The sequence below is a fragment of the Lissotriton vulgaris genome, chromosome 2_1 (genome assembly GCF_964263255.1).
Source record: "Lissotriton vulgaris chromosome 2_1, aLisVul1.2, whole genome shotgun sequence".
Classification (NCBI taxonomy): Eukaryota; Metazoa; Chordata; class Amphibia; order Caudata; family Salamandridae; genus Lissotriton; species Lissotriton vulgaris.
In genome coordinates this window covers 2,070,360,986-2,070,368,006 of record NC_141687.1, presented here as the reverse complement: position 1 = coordinate 2,070,368,006, position 7,021 = coordinate 2,070,360,986, and positions in this window count along the sequence as shown.

Here is a 7,021-nt window from a genome sequence, read left to right as displayed (position 1 = left end):
GGTCAAGCTCGCGCATGCGCAGTTAAATCCTCTGTATTAGTGGACAGTCAGTAGGAATGTACCACCACCCCATGGGGTCTTAATAAACTTGTCTTTTGCATTTTCCAGTTTCCGTGCCAACATCTTTTTATGGTGTAGCGGGTTTTGCGGAATATGTAGGCCTGGAGAACCCAATTCCACACTGCTGCCGAGACCCAGTAAGTGGGTTATTCCGGTTCTTCATTTGACATTGGTTTCCCCTGTATTTTTGTCTTACCTCCTTTTATTTAGGTGTGTGTTGGACTTCGTTTTTGCTGGTCTAGATGCTGTTCAGTGGCAAAGTGCAAGTGCTCCCTTTGTAAATTGTTGTTATGGATTGGTGATTTCATGATTAGCATATTTGATTTACTAGTCAGTCCCTAGTCCAGTGCACTGTGTGTGCCTAGGGATTGTAAATCAAATGCTGCTGGTTGGCTTTCAGTACTGATTGCGCCACCTACCAAAGCTGATCCGGTAGCAGAAATTCGCCTTCCTGTTCTTCTAGAATTAGGTTATACCAACATGATATCTCCTTCTTTGTGGGAGGCTTATCAACTAGAAGGGTGATGAAGTTACTGTGTGTACCTATTAGAAATGTAGTTCCTCGAGATGGTAAAACTCTATTTGATCTAGACCAACTGGATATTTGCAAGTATTTAAGTCTGGAAAAATTCGGACCAATTTTGTTTCTTAAGCAGTCCCAGGGTAACAAAACACCATCAACGAATAATTCCCCCCACACCAGAAGTCCAGCATCTCTAATAGGAAGAGCCAGTACATCTCCCAGCCAAGCCGCACTATCGGGAAGGCCCTACAGAGGCTCTTTACTACCATAGTACCCTATTTTAATAACTTTTGTTAACTGGGCCCAAATTCTTGCCATACCCCGTAAAATTTTCAGTTGTACTTTTTTTTTTTTACTTGGGATCTCCAAATTTAAAAAGGAAGCTTGACTGGCTCACCCCCTCTGCCATCAACAATGTACAAAAGATGGAACCAACTCCATGGTCTGATGGATTTTTTAATAACATCCTAGCATGAGATGGCTGGAAGGCCCAGGCGTAGATCTGCAGGTCAGGGGCTGCAAGCCCGCCCTTATCCCTACGTCTCCTAATTTTCTTCCAAGAAATTCTTGGAAGGTGGTTGTTCCAGATGAAGGTAATATTATCGGCCTGTAGTTTTTTAATAAAAAGAGGATCAAAATGTAAAGGGATAGTGTTAAATAAAAAGGTAATCTTGGGTAAAATAGACATCTTACCAAGATTAATCCTACCCAGTAAAGACAACGGGAGATGTGCCCAATTTTGGAGCAACTTACGGCATTCCTTAGCAATTTTCGAGAAGTTATTAGTGGTGATCTGATCTATATCCCCATCAATATCAATGCCTAGATACCTCATCTCCTTACCCGGCAGAATGCCGGGACTAAAAGAACTCTGGTTTATGTTCCAGGTCATCATCTCAGTTTTTGATGTATTAATCTCGTAACCGGACACCTCCCCAAACTCCGATGCCAGTTTGAATATTACTGGAAGGGCCAAATGGGGTGCAGACGTGAAGATGAGAATGCCGTCCGCATATAGGGCCACCTTTCTCTCCCAACCCCTACATGCGAACCCTTTGATGTCAACACTGTCCCTCAAATTTTGGGCGAATGGTTCTGCATAAAGATCGAAAAGAAGTGGAGAGAGTGGGCAGCCCTGTCGAGTTCTCCTCGAGATGTCAATGGGGTCAGACATTATCCATTGACCAGAATAGAGGGCTTGGGATTCCGGTAGAGAAGATTGATTGCTCGACGGAATCCTCCTCCCACGTTGAACTTAGCCAAGGCCTCCGACAGGTATAACCAGTTGACCCTGTCGAAGGCCTTAGTGGCATCCAACGTAAGAACCGCCAGTGGGAGAGACTCCAAAACTGCCAGACCCATAGCTCCCATTAAGTCGTAGGCCGATTCGAAGAGCTGTCGCCCCTTGACGAACCCCTTTTGATCTGGATGTAAAATGAAGGGTGCAACCAAGGCTAGTCTATTTGCAAGAATGGATGAGAATATCTTGTAATCCCCATTTAGAATCGAGATTGGTCTGTATGAACCACATGACGTTGATGGCTTCCCAGGTTTTAATATTACAGTAATGGAAGCGTTATCCCATGACACTGGAGGAGGCACACCGTCCAAAAGAATCTGGTTAAATAGAATTGTCAAAAAAGGGACAAGCTCTTGCTCCAATGATCTATAAATGTATGCAGGTAGGCCATCTGGCCCAGATGCTTTCCCTTTCTTGGCACTCTGAATGGCTCTCCTCACTTCGTCTTCAGAGATTTCACTCTCTAGCCTCTCACTCTGGTCAACAGAAAAACATGGGAGGGAGAATTTACCAAGCCAATCTTTGATGGTAACAGGATCTAATATTTTATCTTCCCGGTAAATGGCTTGAAAATATTCTTTGAAGGCTACTCTGATATCAACATCCGCAGATAGAGGGACCTCATTAACTTTGATCAGCACAATGTTGTTACGGACCTGATCCGTTTTGGCCTTCCATGCCAATAACTTCCCGGCCCCCTCCCCATACTGGAAATGCGCAATCTTACTGGCCTCCCATCTTTCTTGTAATCTCTGGTTGAGAGTTGATGCTAGTTGACCCTTTAAGGAGAGTAGTCTTTCGCGCAGAGATATCAAAACATCATCCGTAGAACTAGTTTTGGAGTCGATCTCGAGCTGGACCATGGCTATATTCGCCTCCACCGAGGCGACGGCCTCTCTGTAATTTTTTCTTCTATAGGCTACTTTAGCTGTAATTAGACCTCTCAGAAACGTCTTATGAGAGTCCCAGACAACTCCAATACTAGCAGAGCCTACATTTATCTTCAAGTAATGTGCTACCTCAGTTTTTAAGAATAGTACGTCTTCAGAGTGAGAGAATAGTGAACGGTCAAAAGACCAGATCCTTACCGGCGCTGTTAAGGGGATCGTAAGTTCAAGTACCACAGCTGAGTGGTCTGATAAATGTAGGGGAAGGTATTTAATGGTCTTGACAGCGCTTTATACATTTATCTTACATAACATTACATTACGTCTCAAGCCTGCCATTGTAGAGCCTATGGGTAGTCTAGTACTGCCACATCGACCTGGCGAGTGCACCCACTTGCAAGGTACTAACCTTTCCCTTTTCTTACATGTTAGTCACCCCTAAGACAAGCCCAAGGTACCCCTGTGGGAAGGGAGCACTGTATGTGAAAGGTAGGACATGCCCTGAAGTATGTGGTAAGTCTTGATAGTAAAATAATGCCAATTTCGTTTTTCACTATTGCAAGGCTACCTGTTCCAATAGGATAGAATGGGGAGTTTGCTTATAGCGTCTTATAAACATAACTACCCCTGAGAATAAATTATGAAAATAAAGTTTAGTATGCCTGAACTCAGAATGTTAAAATGCATCGTTTAGTGAGGGTGAATTGTACATTCTGTGTTTGAAAATACCACTATTAGAAAATAGGTATTTTCTTGCTTAGCCATCCAGTGTGCCTCTGCTAGGATGTGTGTTGACTGTCTGGTTTTGGAGTGACATGGGCCGGGGATGTGCTGTGGCTCCGGAGAGTCTGGATGAGTCAGGGCTGGGCTGATTAGACCTGGGCCGAGATTTCCTTTCACCTGAATGGACCTGGTATGCCTTCCACGATGCTGTCTTCACCTTCTGCCAGGAAGCTGCCCCAGAGAGGACAGAAGTGGTTTTTACTGACACAGGACGTCCCTGCCACCAGAGAATAAAGGATTTTGCTGTATAAATATTGGGGCCCAGATCCCAGAACTTTAGATCACTTTTGGACTTCAAGAAGAACCTCTCCCTAGAAAAGAGCTGGAGGACTACTGCCCCTTTGCTGTGTGCTGTCTGGGGTTGGCCTGCAGTGGATGTTTCTGCCAAGGAGAGGAACTGTGTGTATCCTGCTTGAGAAAGTATCTCCAAGGGCTTGAAGTGGAGCTTGCCCCCTGTTCAAGAGGTCTCAGGAACAGCAAAGACCTCATCATCCATCTGGGCACCGTCTCTGGAACAGCTGATTTCAGTCGCTGCAGAAGACAAGGGCAACTGATGCTCTAACCTAGTCCGTCGCAGGATTCTGTGTCTTGAAGGCACCGCAGAGATGACTGCCTCATTTCGCAACACAACCCTGGTCTCACTGACTACCATCATTGAGCCGCTGCTTGCACCACATCCTGGGGGCAACGCACTCTGCACCACTTCGCTACACGCTGCACAGTCGTCACCGAGCTGTCACTGCTCACCTCACGCATCAACCGGCTCCATCGCCACATTGTGACCAGCCAGCACCACATTGAGCACCGTCTCACCCTGCAACGCAAGCCTTGGTCTCATTGACTCCGTCAACGAGCCGCTACTTGCTCCGAGCCATGAGGACACCGTATGCTGTAACGCTTCCATCTCACCTCGCAACCGCGACTGTTGCTCCTGACTGGCTTGTAACCATTGTGTCAGCTGCAACGAGTAAAGGTACTGTTTTTGAGTCTGTCTTCACGATAGCTGAGCCTGCACCGAAGCAGTCAGCTGGATTTGTTAGACTCTGTTGTTTCCAGCATTGAGGTAGCCCCAATCGAAGCTTCCGATTCAGAAGAACTGTGGCTTTCAGCATTTTCTGCAATTCAAATGTTATCTTGCAAAGTAATCATCAAGTATTGTGTTGTGAATTTTTGTCGTATGTGGTCTTGTTTTGGTTAAAATAAAGATTACTTATTTTTCTAAACTGGTATGTGTCCATTTGTAGTGACTTCACTGTATTTCTGTTTTTATGCACAAATACTTTACACACTGCCTCTGAGATAAGCCTGTCTGTTCATGCCAAGCTACCAAGGGGGTGAGCAGGGGCTATTTTAGGAGTTTATCCCCCTTACCCTGACAAGGAAGAAAGGTCCCTACTTGGTCTCTGCCAACTAGAGACCCCTATTTCTAACAGTGGGCTTCAAGAAAGCTGCTACGATATCCATTTGAGGGTTGATAGAAGCTTCTTCAATGATGGAAGATAGAAGATCCAAATCATTTTCACTCTTGCCTGTCCATCATCTTGAGATTTGGGCTGTCTGTCATTCAACAAGGTCCGTCATTCACTATAGTTAAAGGTCATTTGACAGCCCTGTACTCCTTCATGTATCTGGTTGGCCAGCCACCCTTGTTTAGATCGCAATTTCTAGTGGTTTACTTCGTTTACTCTCACTCTGTTCACTTTTCTTCTGTGGGATTTTAATCTCCCACTTGACATTCTTAATGGAATTATCATTCGAGCTAATTCACTGTTGGCTTGTTTGACTTCTTACCCTGAAAACAGTAATATTCATGGCAATATTTTTAGACCATAGGGCCGTAGATCTTAGGGCCCCTTCAGTTTGTCTCCCATTCAGGGATTTTACATGGATAAGTTGGTTCTCTGTAAATGCCCATCCTTCTTACCCTGATGGGTAGCTGCGCGCTTTATAAATCTTTAAATAAATAAATAAAAATACCAAATGAAGTTCTGCCTTTCATATGGGGCAATCAATTACTCTTCCATCTTTCTTCCATCTGCCTCATCCAACCAGTAGATTATTAGCTCATTGTGAGTTTGCTGGAGCAAAGAGAGGCAAGGCAGGGACCAAACCCGCCATTTCAAATTGGGTGTATAAAGATCTGCTACCCTTAAGCCCAGAATGACTCTCTGGTGGGCATTTGTGTTAAATTTTCCAGGCCTGTGGCTGCTTACACACCTCTCACAAGTGTTCCAGTGGCTGATATGTGCTGGCCTGCCATAAACTCATTGTTGCATGCTTCTGTAGAACATTAATCAATCAATCAATCAGGAAATTTTTAAGCGTGCTACTCATCCAGGTCTTGGCAGCTATGTGGGAGAAGGCTCTTACGCCCGTTCTAGGTCTGCGGATGCGTGTGGTTTTCGGCGAGGGTGAGGTCGGCAGATCTGAGGTTCCTCTTGGGGATGTGGAAGGAGATTCTTTTGTTGAGGTATTGGGGTCTGGAGTTGTGGAGGCATTTGTAGGCTTGGATGAGTACCTTGAAGGTTATTCTCTTCTGGACAGGGAGCCAGTGGAGGTCTCGCAGGTGTTGGGAGTTGTCTTCTTGTCGAGGGATGCCGATGACAAGTCTGGTTGCGGTGTTCTGTATGGTCTTGAGTTTGCGGAGTACAGACTTGTTGATTCCGGCATAGAGGGCATTTCCATAGTCCAGTCTGCTGGTTATGAGTGTGTAGGTGATGGTTTTTCTTGAGTCGGGAGGGGGGGATCCATTTGAAGGTCTTACAAAGGATGCTGAGAGTTTTGAAGCAGGTGGACGCGATGGCATGAGAGGGAGTTGTCGAGTACGATGCTGTTGTTCTGAGCGTGGTTTGTAGGGGTGGGAGGGTTACCGAGGGCAGTGGGCCGCCGAGGGCAGTGGGCCACCAGGTGTTGTCCCATATGGTGGAAGAGGGTCCGAGGACAATGACTTCTGTCTTCTCTCAGTTGAGCTTTAGGCAGCTGCTGCTTATCCAGGATGCGACGTCCTGCATACTTTCCTGGGAGCGGAGTCTTGTGGTGACAGGGTCCTTTGTGAGTGAGAGGATGAGCTGGGTGTCGTTGGCGTAGGAAACTATGTTGAGTCTGTGCTGTCAGATGATGGAGGCGTGGGGGGCCACATAGATGTTGAAGAGCGTCGGGCTAAGTGATGACCCTTGAGGTACTCCACAGTTGGTCTCTGTGTTCGGAGAGGAAAGGTGGCAGTCTGAGACATTGGGTTCTGCTGGTGAGGAAGGAGGGGAGCCATTTGAGGGTGGTACCCTGTATGCCGGCTTCGTGGAGTCTGGCGGTGAGTGTCTGGTGGGAGACAGTGTCGAAGGCTGCAGAGAGGTCAAGTACGATCAGGGCCGCAGTGTGGCCTTGGTCGAGGAAGGTGCAGATGTCGTCTGTGGCGGAGTGAGTGGTTTCGCCGTCTGATGTCAGTTAGTTGTAGTTTTTTTTTCATCTTTT